This window comes from Hypanus sabinus, chromosome 23 (genome assembly GCF_030144855.1).
Source record: "Hypanus sabinus isolate sHypSab1 chromosome 23, sHypSab1.hap1, whole genome shotgun sequence".
Classification (NCBI taxonomy): domain Eukaryota; kingdom Metazoa; phylum Chordata; class Chondrichthyes; order Myliobatiformes; family Dasyatidae; genus Hypanus; species Hypanus sabinus.
In genome coordinates, this window is record NC_082728.1 from 45,898,299 (window position 1) to 45,912,221 (window position 13,923).

A 13,923-nucleotide genomic window follows, 5' to 3' on the forward strand; every position below is an offset into this window, starting at 1 on the left:
AGGCCCCCAATAAGCACAATTAACACATATCATGTAATGTACACTTTTCATAAACCAATAATTTAATTTTCACAAATCACAAGGTTATCAGTGGCTTGTCAGGTCTCAACAAATGTCTGACATCCAACAAAACAAAGCGACATTCCAGCAGGAAACTTTAAACACAAAAGCAGGGAGATAGTTAGAAATGTTTTCGTTCTCTCATAGTCAAGTTACCCATATTCACACACACAAAATAGGTCTGTGCTCGTATCATCACCCTCTATCAGTCTGTGCTGCAAAGGAAGTCTGGTATGTCACAAGCAATACTATATACTTATTGTAATTTATAGTTTTTTATTATTATATATTTCAATACATATATATTGCAATTGTAAAACAATACATTCCACAACATATGCCAAAGGTATTACACCTTATTCTGATTATTCTGAATGTGTCAGAATAAAACTGGTAAAGAAGTTTTAACATGAGTGTGTAAGCTCTATTACATGCTGTTCCAGGTTGATCAGACAAAATGCTTCTCTTAAAAATATGGGAATTTCTGGCTGCGATAAAATACAAAAGTCCATCTAGTTCACTGTCTATTACCCTGGTAGTCACAGGAAGCACTGATAGTGGAACTACAGACTGAACTTAGTGAGTAGTCTCTGTTATATAGTCTGTAACATTTCCAGATATTGGGAATGAAAGTTTTCAGATATAAACAGCTTTCTTGTCCAGCAGAGAGATATATTCTTGCCATATGTTCTGACTCAAATTAATCAGATAATGATATTTTTAGAAACGTCAATCTAATTTACGTTTGTCTTGCAACAGAGCGTGATCCATCAATTAAGCTGTTCATAAATATGCTCACAAGTATTGCTCCTGTGTGGGTGGGGCAGGGGTGGAATGGGTGTAGGGGACTCCGAAAGTCGAGTTGAGATCCAGCAAATCAGAGTCATGGTGGTCAAGCTACATTAAATGGTAATGTCTCAATTGATTTTCTCTAGGTGGTGATGGACTGTTGAGGAGAAAAACACCAACAAGAGGTGGCAACCAAAGAATATTGTGACAAATAAATAGTTAAGCACAGAAAAAGTCAAAGACATCACAGTTTGCGATGAATGTTGATGAAAGAACTTCAACAACACAAGGGAAAGCCAAAAGCCATTTTAAAAGACTGGATTAGATGGAGAAGGTAGGGAGGACACGGCAATTCATTCTGAACCCCAAAGAATGCTACCATGTTTTTTTATCCTTATTTAATCATTTTTTTAAATCTCAGTATCACTAGAAAGGTAGCCATTTCAGAGGGTACTTTAAGAGTCATCTACAGGGGAAAGATTCACACGTAGGCCAAACCTGCGAACAATAGCAGATTGTCTCCCTTGAAAGATAATAAGGGTGAACCAGGTAAGGTTTTAATACAAACTGGTCACTTTTGTGGCCTTCATTATTTATGGCAGGTTATCATTCCAAATTATTAACTAAATTTAAATTCCACAGCTTTCACAGTGGAATTTGAAATTGAATGTCTGGACAGTTAGTAAAGGCCTCAGCAATACTTGTTCAATAACTAGCTTCTGCACCACAGATGTAACCAATGTGTACATATAAACAGATATTTTGTGGCAAGAGCCATAATCACAACACAAATCATATTCAAATACTGCACGATTCAATCATATTTTACAAAACACACATAACTGCTTTTGAAAATACAAATTTATAAGTAGCCCAAGTTCTATTTAGGTTGTCACTAAACACAAAGTGCCAACAATGCTTTCCTATTTAAAGTGTGGGGAATTTGATTTGTATTAGGCTGCATAATTTAATTTAAGTCATTGACGGTTTTTATTAGTCCAGGATACTCAACAATTTATCCAAGCAACATATAATCATTGATTTTTAAATATCCCTAACAAACACCCACAGATCTCATATTTAACATTCATTTGCTTTGACATTTTGTCCATTGATTCTCTAATCACAGATAAACAATCATCATTTCTGAATTTTTACTCAATTGAACTACTGGAAAGAATGAACCAAGAACATTCTGCTTACCTGACATTCTGCATATATCATCCCCTCTAGCCAACCCAAAGCCTCTTCCAAGCCACTTTTCTCCCCGTATTCACCTCACAAGCCTTGATCCTGCCAAATTACAAGCTGCTTACTACACTTACTCTAATAGATTGAAAAAGTTAGGACAAACTAAAAAAAATTGGAGTAGCTATTTGGTAGTAGTTTTGTTACAGCCGCACCAACCAAAAAATAGTGAAGAAATATAGCAATATAAACCCATAAATAATTAAATAATAATAAGTCAATCATGCCAAGTGGAAATAAGTCCAGGACCAGCCTATTGGCTCAGGGTGTCTGACACTCTGAGGGAGGAGTTGTAAAGTTTGATGGCCACAAGGTGCCACACATGAGGCTGCTTGCCAAGTTAAGAGTCCACGGTATTACAGGAAATTTATTGGCATGGTTAGAGCGTTGGCTGATTGGTAGGAGGTGGCAAGTGGGAATAAAAGGATCCTTTTCTGGTAGGCTGCCAGTGACTAGTGGTGTTCCGTAGGGGTTGATGTTGGGACTGCTTCTTTTTGTGCTGTATGATTAAGATGACGGAATAGATGGCTTTGTCACCAAGTTTTCAGATGATACAAAGATTAGTGAAGGGGCAGATAGTGTTGAGGAGACAGGCTGCAGAAGGATTTAGGCAGATCAGGAGAATGGGCAGAAAAATGGCAAATGAAATAGTGTTGGAAAATGCATGGTCATGCACTTTGGTAGTAGAAATATGTGTGCAGACTATTTTTTAAACAGGGAGAAATTCAAAAATATGAAGTACAAAGGGTCTTTGGGGTCCTTGTGTAGAACACTCTGAAGGTTAATTTGCAGGTTGAGTTGTTGGTGAGGAAGGCAAATGGAATGTTAGCATTGATTTCAAGAGGTCTAGAATACATGAGCAGGGATGTGATGCTGAGGCTTTATAAGGAAGTGGTGAGGCCTCAACTTCAGTATTGTGAACAGTTTTGGGCTTGTCATCTAATAAAAGATGTGCTGGCATTGGAGAGGATCCAGAGGAGGTTCACAAGGATGATTCTGGGAATGAAAGGGTTAACCTACGAGGAATGCTTGGTAGATCTGGGTTTGCATTTGCCAGAATTTAGAAGGATGACGGGAGATCCCATTGAAATCTTTTGAATGCTGAAAGGCCTAGACAGAGTAGATATTGGAAAAGATGTTTCCCAAGGTGGGGGAGTCTGGGACAAGAGGGCACAGCCTCAGGATTGAGGAATGTCCACTTAAAACAGAGATGAGGAGAAATTTCTGTAGCCAGGGAGTAGTGAATTTGGAGATTTTATTACCACAGGCTGTCACGGTCCTGACGGTTAATTCCCCATATTCTCCTAATTCCCTTTGACTGCGGCACACCTGATTCTCATCTAAACCTGCAGCATAGATATCCGGCTTTGCATCCACTCATTGCCAGATCATTGTTTCAGCCGGTGTGGTAATTCATGTTTCCGGCTGCTTAGGATTGTGTATTCTAAGTTTTACTTCAGTACCGAGGTTTACCTGTGTAACTCTGTCTCTCCGTGTCAAGATAAGTATTGCCTGCCGTTTGCCTTTCCACAACGCTCCGTATCAAGATCAGTGCTGCCTGCCGCCTGTCTCCGGTTTGCCGTTCAGCACCAGCAACGCCCTGTGTCAAGATAAGTTTTGTCTGTCTCCTGCTTTTCCATTCACCCTCGTGTTTGCTGTTCAGCTCCAGCCATGCTCACTCCCTCGTCTGCATCCTAAATCTATCTCCATGCCAGTGTCCTGCATTTGGGTTCGCCCATTCTTTGCAACATAATGATCTGGCCTGCATGGACCCAGCAGACACAAACACCCTTCAACAAGCTGTCACCAGCCAGGGTACCCTACTGGGACAGCATGACCAGCTCCTCCGGGAGGTCATGGAGAACCTCCATTCCCTGTCTGCTCACGTCACGCAGATTGATGACCAGGTGGACCATGTCTCCACTCAGATCACTCAACCCACACCTGGAATCCAGCCTAGCCAGCCCAGACAGCCTGTAGCGCCAACCCTCCAAATGTCACCAACACCCCCACCCGGAGAACCTCACGTACATGAGCCGGAGCACTACGCGGGAGATTTGGGGAAGTACCAGGGTTTTCTCCTTCAGTGCTCCCTGGTGTTTGAACAACAGTCATCGACTTATTCCACAGTTAAGTCAAAAATTGCTTATGTTATGGGGTTGCTATTGGGAAGCGCTTGAGCATGGGCCACAGGTGTTTGGGACAACCAACTGGATATCTACTCTTCTTTCAACACTTTTATCGCGGAGATGATAAAGATCTTTGACCACCCCATCCGTGGAAAAAACTCTGCCAAGCATCTACTCACTCTCCGCCAGGGCTCCCGTAGTGTTGCTGAATATTTAGTGGAGTTCCGGATGCTAGTGGCCGACTTGGTGTGGAATGATGAGTCACTCCAGGGGTTTTCTCGGAATGGACTCAGCGACTTGGTGAAGGATGAGCTTGCAGCAAGAGAGAACTCTGACAGCCTGGATTCCCTGGTCTCCTTAGCCACCAGGTTGGACAATCGCCTCTGAGAACGCCATAGAGAAAGAACTGGTCGTCCACCATCTTTGCCACTTCTCAGCACTCATTACCGCCTCCCGCAAGAACAAGCCTCTCTCCTCCTTCTGCACCCCGAATAGCTCCCAGCCCTGCCGCTTCTACCGTCACTTCATTAGGGACTACAGCCGGGTGGCAGTGCCCCTTACTCAGCTCACTTCCTCTGCAACCCCCAAAGCAGACTCAGCCTTCTCGAAGCTGAAGAGGCATTTCACCTCTGCTCCCAACCTGGTCCAACCCAACCCATCTCGCCAGTTCATTGTTGAAGTTGACACCTCCGACGCTGGGGTGGATTTCCTCTCTCAACGCTCCATCCCAGACCAAAAGCTTCATCGCTGCACCTTCTCCCCTCGCTGTCTATACCCCGCTGAACAGAACTACGACATTGGGAACCAGGATTTGCTGGCCGTCAAACTCGCACTGGAGGAGTGGAGGCACTAGCTGGCGGGAGAAGAACACCCATTCATCATCTGGACAGACGATAAGAAACTGGCATACATCCAGACAGCTAAATGCCTTAACTCCTGCCAAGCCCCTTGGGCACTGTCTTTTGGCTGCTTCAATTTCACCCTTGGCTACCATCCTGATTCCAAGAACGTGAAGGCAGAAGCTCTCTCTTGTCAGTACTTCTATGAGGAGGACCCTTCCAATCCTGATACCATCCTTCCAAGTGTTGTGGTTGCCCTCCCATGGGAGATCGAATCCATAGTTAAAGAGGCCCAATGGACTCAACCTGACCCAGGTGAAAGACACCCCAATCGGCTCTTCGTGCCTGACTCTGTCCGGTCTCAGGTTCTCCCATGTGGGCATACTTCCTAGATCACCTGCCATCCTGTAATCGATTGAACCCTGTCCCTTCTGAAGCGACATTTCTGGTGGCCCACCATGGATGCTGACACTCGCTCCTTCATCTCTGCCTGTACTGTTTGTGCCCATGGAAAAGCATCCTAGCAGCCACCTGCTGGACTGCTTCATCCCGTACCTGTCCCTAGCCGCCCTTGGTCCCACGTTGCTCTGGATTTCATCACTGGACTACCCCCTTCACATGGCAACACTGCTGTAACTCACTGTGATGGACCATTTTTCTAAAGCTGTGCACTTCATAGCCCTTCCCAAACTCCCTACAGCCTGTGAAACAGCTGACCTCCTTGTCCAACACGTCATCAACCCCTCAGCAGTCAAACTCAAACTACCCAGATCCATGCACATTCATCCCACGTTCCATGTCTCCCAATTGAAATCTGTGTCTGTCAGCCCTTTGTGCCCTCCTGCCGAACCCCCTCCAGCTGCCCAGGTCATCGATGATCACCCAGCTTATACCATCCGGCAAATACTGGATGTGTGCCGCCAAGGCAGGGGTTTCCAGTACCTCGTTGATTGGGAGGGATACAGTCCTGAGGAGCGCACCTGGATTCCCTGCTCCTTCATCTTAGACCCTTCCCTCATCCGAGACTTCCATCGCGACATTCTGGGCAAGCCTGGTGGTTCGCCTGGAGGGTGTTTGATTTGTCATTGCATGAACAAAGTTCCGATACACAAAAAGGAAATTGTCCATCTTGTGCTGTAGAGAAATGTCCTCCTTGTCCATAGCTTTAATGGACTTCTTGAATGTTTGGTTAAACCTTTCAGCTAATCCATTCATTGCTGCTTGAATGTCAAATGCCATTTTTCTTGATGAACGGTCGGAATTCTTCTGACATGTATTGTAGTCCGTTGTCACTCAGAATTTTGTTCAGGTAAGCTGTTTCCTGTGAAGATAGTCCTCAGAGCGGAAATAGTGTGTTTTTGAGGTGGTTGACCTCATTGGTATGACCTCTGGCCACTTCGAATGAGCATCCATAGCAATTGGAAACATGGAGTCCATGAATGGCCCAACAAAGTCTTTGTCATGGTGACAACGGCCACCCTCATGGGTGTAACAGTGCCCGTAGGGGTGCATTTTGAACTTTTTAGCATTCTGAACAGCTTTTGGTCAAGTCTTCAATCTGTTTATCTATTCCCGGCCACCACACGTAGCTCTGGGTGAGACTCTTCATTCTGACTACACCCAGGTTTCCTTCATGCAGATTCTCTACACTCTAGTGTCCCATTTAGAGGGAACCACTACACGAGATCCACTCACCAATATTCTTTGACATATGGGTAGTTGTTCTTATCTCACTGAGAACTCTGGAAACATAGGGTTACCATGAGCTGGTTATCCTTGCATGGTGATGTTGTAGACTTTTGACAACGTCGAGTCATTCCTTTTCTTTTTGTATTTCAGAATTTGTTATTGGCAACTTGTCCACCATTGCGGTGGGAACACTTCTACTCGGTCACAGTATGAAAACATTTCCTCTTCAGTTGCCAGCAGTGCAAAACATGACAAGTTGTCAGCATTGCTGTGTTGTTTGGTACCCTTGACCTCTATATCATAAGAGTGGGCTCCTAGGAATAGTGCCCAATGTTGTAACCAGGTAGCAGTCTTCACTGTAATTCCGTTCCTGGGATTGAAAATGAACACAAGAGGCTGGTGACCTGTCACTACCATAAACCTTTGTCAATAGTGGTGGTAGTGGAACTTCTTTAATCGCCATACTAGACTAAGGGCCTCCTGGTCGACCTGTGCTAGTTGCATTCTGCGCTCATCAGTGATTTTGAAGCAAATGGAATCAGACATTCAGATTCCTCTTTCATAGTGTGTGACAAAATGGCACCAATGAGGATGCACCGCAAGCCAGTCTGATGGGCAAGGATGGGTCATAATAGGTGAGCAGTTCTTTGGATGTTATTAGTCTCTTTCTTTCCTTGAATACTCTTTCACATCTTTCTGACCATTCCCATTTTGTTCTTGTCTGCAACAGTGCATTCAATGGGCAGCACTATAGCAATACTGGGGAGAAACTGGTGATAATAGTTTCCAAGGCCCAGGTGTAACCTGAGTTGTGACACATTTTCTAGTTTGGGTAAATGTAGCTCTGCTTCAGTCTTCTCTTGTGACTTATGCAAGCCATGCTTGTCAATGATGTTTCCTCAATATTGGATTTCATTCTTGAAAAACCACATTTCTCTCTCTTTGTGTGTGCAGACCATACTCACATAGACTGGTTAGCACCCTTGTGAGTGCTGATTATGAGAAATTTCCCGCTTGACTCTGCAATCTCCACTTGCAGGTAGGCTTGTGCAAGTCAATCTTTGAAATCCTCTCTACGCCTGCCAAAGATGCAAAGAAGTCTTCTATTTGTGGCAGGGGATACTGAACAGTACGCAGCTCCGGTTTGATGCTCACTTTGAAATCCCCACATATGTGAACGATTCTGGCCTTCCCTTTCCTAATCACTGGGACAATGGGCGTGGCCCAATCACACCACTTAGCCTTGGAGAGAGTTCCAGACACCTCCAAGCTCTGAAGTTCAGCATCAGCTTTAGGATGTAGAGCATAAGGCATTGGACATGCTTTATGGAATCTTGGTGGTGTTGTTTCATCCAGTTCAATTCTGGCCTTCATACCAATACCCTTCTCATTATCACTAAGCAGCTGTGACCATCTCTGGTTAGGGCTACCATTTGGGCAGCAGTTGCTTGTTGATAACACATTGAGAGATTTGACTATGTGTCAGTCCAGTTGGATTTTTCTCAGCCATGCACGTCTGAAAAGTGCTGGCCCTCCACTTTTCAATACATAAAAATCTAACTTGTGTTTGGCCTCCATACATCACATTCACTTTCAGTTTGCCTTTGGGAGACACTTTTTCACCTGTGTAGCTCCTTCAGCATTACTGACGTCTTCTCTAATGGTAGCTTAGACAACAGTCTGTCGTAGTCAGCCTCTGAAATTATTGACAAAGTTGACTCTGTATCCAATTCCATTTTCTGTTTTACATCAGACATATCTATTGTGATCTATATGATTTTGTGATCTGCTGCAGTAATACTCTGCAGTTGTAGTCACAACAGTTTATCAGACATTGTGTTGTCTCACTGTTGCTTCATGTTTTGTTCACTTTTTGCTTTTGCTTAGTTTTGTGTTTACAACTTTTCACTCGGTGTTGTTTTTCTCTCTGGTTGTGCTTTTTATCTGACTTGCACAGTCTCTCTGTGTGACCTTACCTGTGACACTTTCTGCAAACTTTTCCTTTGAACCAACACTCATTTGCATCATTGGAGGATTTGCCACGTCAACAACATTTTTGGCTTTTTGTACCATTCAGTGACATTTTGTGTATTTCACATTCCAACTTCTTTTTCTGTAGTTCTGCTGCACCCTCTACTGCAGTCTCTAACAATATTGCAATGGTCAAAGCCTGTTCTAAGGTTAAGTCTCTTTCTGACAGTAGTTTCTTTTGAATGCTTCGACTATGCATGCCGCATTGGACACCTGTCCCTTAGTGCATCAGAAATTCCATCTCTAAAGTCACAGTACTGGGAAAGTGCACAGTTTTGCAATGTATTCAGAAAAACTTTCATCCTTTGACTGGTTCCTTTTGTAAAATCTAAATATCTCAGCTATTACCAGCAGTTTAGGTCTCAAGTGATTTTGCAGAATTGTAACAATTTAGTCAAACATCTTGCTTGCTGGCTTTTCAGGAGTTACAAGGCTGTGTCAGAGACTGTTGGTTCCAGCACCCTAAGAAGCTTTCTTTTCCTCATCCCCATTGTTCGCGTTACAATGCAGTTCAACCTTCTCAATACATAACTACCAGCCTTCATCAGCTCTATTAAATTTGTCAACTTGCCCGGCTAAATTCATCATCACATTATTTTCTGTTTAACTTTTATAGTTGTGTATCTTTCACTGTGTATCATGCAGTTACTCATGTGTCCTTTTGTTAGTGTCCATGACAGCCTACTCCATACTATTTAACTCTTTCCTCTCAATGTTTCATCCGAAATCATCCTGTAACTGTCAGTGTAGTTAGCAACATTCTCTGAAATTCAGCTTCGTACTTGTCGCCAATTTGTTGAGGCTTTGCAACTACTTATCAATTAAATAAAAGCAAAGATACGGGAGATGGCTTTAACTGGTGTATTCACTTTGCAGCAAGAGCAAGAGAGAGCGAGAACAATGCGCATACATAGACAACAATCTATACATAGTGCTCTAAAAGAAATAGATCCATATGTTACAGAGAGGGTGATTGTGCCCATGATAGAGCTGGCTAAGTCTACAATCTTCCACAACCTTTTTTCCAACTACTCTGACATAATTATTGTCGGCACAATTTCAGAAGGTGATGAGGAGGTGTATAGGAGAAAGATACATCAGAGGTGTCACAGCCACAATTTGGTACTCAACATCAGTAAGACCAAGCAATTGAATGTGGGCTTCAGGAAAGAGAAGTCGAGGGAACACACACCAGTCCTCGTTAAGTAATCAGAAGTGGAAAGGAGATCTATCCCAGGCCGAATGTATTGATGCAATTACAAAAAAGACATGACAGCTATAAGATTTCAAAAGGAAACTGGGGAAAATTGGTTTGCCACAAAAGACACTCTGCCAATTTCTACAGATATACTACAGGAAGTATTTTAACTGATTGCATCTCACCTAATATGGAGGAGCCACTGCCCAATATCAGAAAAAGCTGCAGAAAGTTGTAAACTCAGTCAGCAACACCATGGGCACTGGCATCCCCAGTATTAAGGACACCTCAAAAAGATGGCATTCATCATTAAGGACCCCCATCACACAAGATGTGCCCTCTTCTTATTGCTACCATCAAGAAGGAGGTACAGGAGCCTGAAAACACACTCAACAGCTTTTACCCCTCTGTCATTAGATTTTTGAATGGACATTGAACCCATGAACACTACCTCACTATTTTTTCCATCTCATTTTTGCACTACTTATTTAATTATTTTTATATATACTTCTCATTGTGATTAATAAACATGAGAAATTCTGCAGGTGCGAGAAACCGAAAGCAATGCACACTAAGTACTGGAGGAACCCAGCAGGTCAAACAGAATCTATGGAAATGAATAAACAGTCGACTGTTCGGGCCAAGACCCTTCTTCAGGACTGGGTCTCAGCCAGAAATGTCGACTGCTTATTCATTTCCCCTGTTGCTGCCTGACCTGCTGAGTTCCTCCACCATCTTGTGTGTGTTTCATTGTAATTTATAGTTTTTATTACTATATATTGCAAAGTACTGCTGCAGCAAAACAACAAATTTCACAACATATGCCAGTGATATTAAACCTGATTCTGATTTTGATCATGCATATTGGTGAAACTGGTCAGAACCATGTTCATGGTACATCTGTAGAAATCTGTAAGAGTGACTTACCAAATCTCCCCAAACTCCTAATGAAGCAAAACTGCTGGTGTGCCTCCTTTGTGTTTGTGTTGATATATTCGGCTTGAGATAGATATGCCAAGTTGTTGACAGCCAAAACCTTGAAGGCGTTCCCCGTTTCCATTGCTGACCCCCCAAAGAGGATTGGTTTGTGTTCTCCTGACTTCCCCTTCCTGAAGTCACAATCAGTTCCTTGCTGTTGCTTACACTGAGTGAAAGGTTGGTGTTGCAATACCACTCAACCAGTCACTCCTGTACAGCTACGCGTTGCCATCTGAGATTCTGCCAACAACAGTGGTGTCATCCTTCAATTTGTAGATAGCATTTGAGCCGTGCCTAGCCGTACAACCATGAGTGTGGAGAGAGTGGATCAGTGGGCTAAGCACACAGCCACGAGATGCTACCATGTCAGTGAACAGGAGATTTTTTTATTCATCCACATTGACTACGGTCTCCCAAGGAGGAAGTGGAGGATCCATTTGCAAAAGGGGATACAGAGCCCCAGGTTTTGAAACTTGTTGAATAGTGATGAGAGGGTGATGGTGTTGAACACTGAGCTGTAATTGATAAACAGCAGCCCGTTGTTTGTTTTGCTGTTGTCCAGGTACTCGAAAGCAGAGCAGAGAATGAATTAGATTGTGGCTTCTGTAGACCTGTTGCGGCAGGAGGTGAAATGCAGCTGGTCCAAATCCTGGCTCGGTTAGGAGTTCAGTCTAGCCATGAGCACCCTATCAAAGCACTTCAGCACTGTAGCATGCTACCGGGTGATAGTCATTGAGCAGCTAAGCTGGCTCTTCTCAGACTCTGGTGTGATGATTGCCCTTTTGAAGCAAGTGGGAAATTCTAAATGAAGCAATGAGAGGTTGAAGGTGACCTTGAGCACTCCAGCCAGTGGTTGATGTAGGTTTTCCATACCCTGCCAGATACACCATTAGTCCGGAGGCCTTGTTAGTGCTCACCCTCTTGAGGGATGTTCTAATATCTGTCTCTGAGACAGAGATAATGGAGTTGCCAGATGTGAGAGAATTCACAGAGACATTATGTTATTTTCCCTTTTATAGTAGGTATGAAAGGTTTTGATGGAGGTCTGAAGCAGGGAGAGTCACGAACATAAAGCATTGATTGTTTCTCCTTCCATAGATATTGCCTGACTTGCTGAGGGCATCTAGCATTAACTGTATTAGTTTCAAAATTTTGAACTGCTGTGACAGAGTGAAAAAAAGAAGAAAACATTTCTAAGAGTAGAAGATTCACTGAGCAGAGAACAAGGCCTTAGTATAAGCAGCAAATGAACCAAAGAAACATGAGGACACACAAGATCACCAGCTTCTATTGTGATAAAAGTATAAACAGTTGACCCTTGCTCATTGTATCAAAGACCTTTAATTCTTTTGAACAACCAAATATACTTTATTTAAATTTTAGACAGTAGTCAACAAATCCTTTAAGAAAATAAAAATAGAAAATGTAGTGAGCTATGTGTAAACCAAAAATTAAAATATTCATATATCTTGATTTATGTTTCTTTCATCTTGATACAGGGAGAGAAGGAGAGAAAGAGAGAGAGAGAGGGAGAGAGGGAGGGGTGGGGAAGAAGAGGAAGGAGGAGGAAAGGGGAAGGAACCGAGGACTGAGGAAGAGGGGGAAGGCAAAGAGGGCAGGAAGGGGGAAGAGGAGGGTGAGGAAGTGGGGGAGTGAGGGAGAGAGGGAGAGGGACTGTAACCACTACAGTACTTTGGGATAAATAGTTACAAATATTCACCATTTTCTATGTGAAAATAAAAATCTAGTCCTGTGTGATGGAGAATTAAAGCAAAAGATAGTCGTTGGAGAATAGGCAGAGATGTTCTAAAAGTGGTAATCTAATCTATATTTTATATCTATTTTACAGTGTACTCTTAGTTACTAGGGTACAACTAAATCTAAATCATCTTGACATAATTACAACTGCCTGACGTTGTGTCACGAGTGGTAGAGTGTAAAGAAGTATTTAAACTTAATGTTAACTTAGGTAGATGGTTCCCAGCAAAATGACTCTACAAGGAATGTCCAGTAATATATTATATATTGGTGATGTGGCATGTTTAAGACTCATAGGACTCTCCTTAATTTCATTTTGGAGGCTTTCACAGTTCACTGTTGCATCACAGGGAGTTTGGAACCAAGTCAAAGTCAAGTCCGCCATTGCCTGAAGGATATCCAAGTATTACCAACAAGGCAGTCTTAATACACAGCAGAATGTACTTTATAACAGCTGCAGGCACGGTGCAAAATCCAATAGCTTCATTGTGACAATCCTCAATTTGTCTAATTAACTTGGGTTTACTTAACTCTTTGAGGAGTTGCTATACTTTGCCTTTGTTCCTCCCCTGAAAGTTATTTCCAGAGTTCTGATGACCACTCTTTCGCTTGTTTAATCTGATGAAACCTTATTTACATTTGTCTTTTTTCATTTCGTAACGTGATAAGCTCCATATATTAGTAAATCAATTTGAAAGGCTGCACCATGATATACCTAACCTGAAAATGTTATAATTTTTTTTTAATATTCTCTGCTTTGAACTTAAAAAGATTGTGACTGGGCTAGAGTTCTAATGCCATGTGTCAAGCCATGTGTTTATGTAAATTCCAATAGCAAGTGGCATTATAATCAAACCAATCAACTGATACTAATAAGCCAGAAACAGATGTTGTATTGGTTAATATGCAGTGATGTTTGTGAGAAAATTTTGTGTGCATTAGATGATGTTTGCACCTGCATTATTTCCAGAGTTAATTAAATATGAATACCAATGAATTAGGGTTCTAATTTAAGCCTGCAGTGCACAGTGCCAGTAGAAGAGAAATCTATGAGTACCTTGGGAAGAATTTTGAAATTGATCTCTCACATAAATTTCTGCCTTAGAAGAATTTGTTCAATGAACTCAAAATAGTTTTGAGCAAAGATGTAAAGATGCTAATGAACAAATCAATGTCACCATTTGCAGTGAAGTTTTCTTATTAA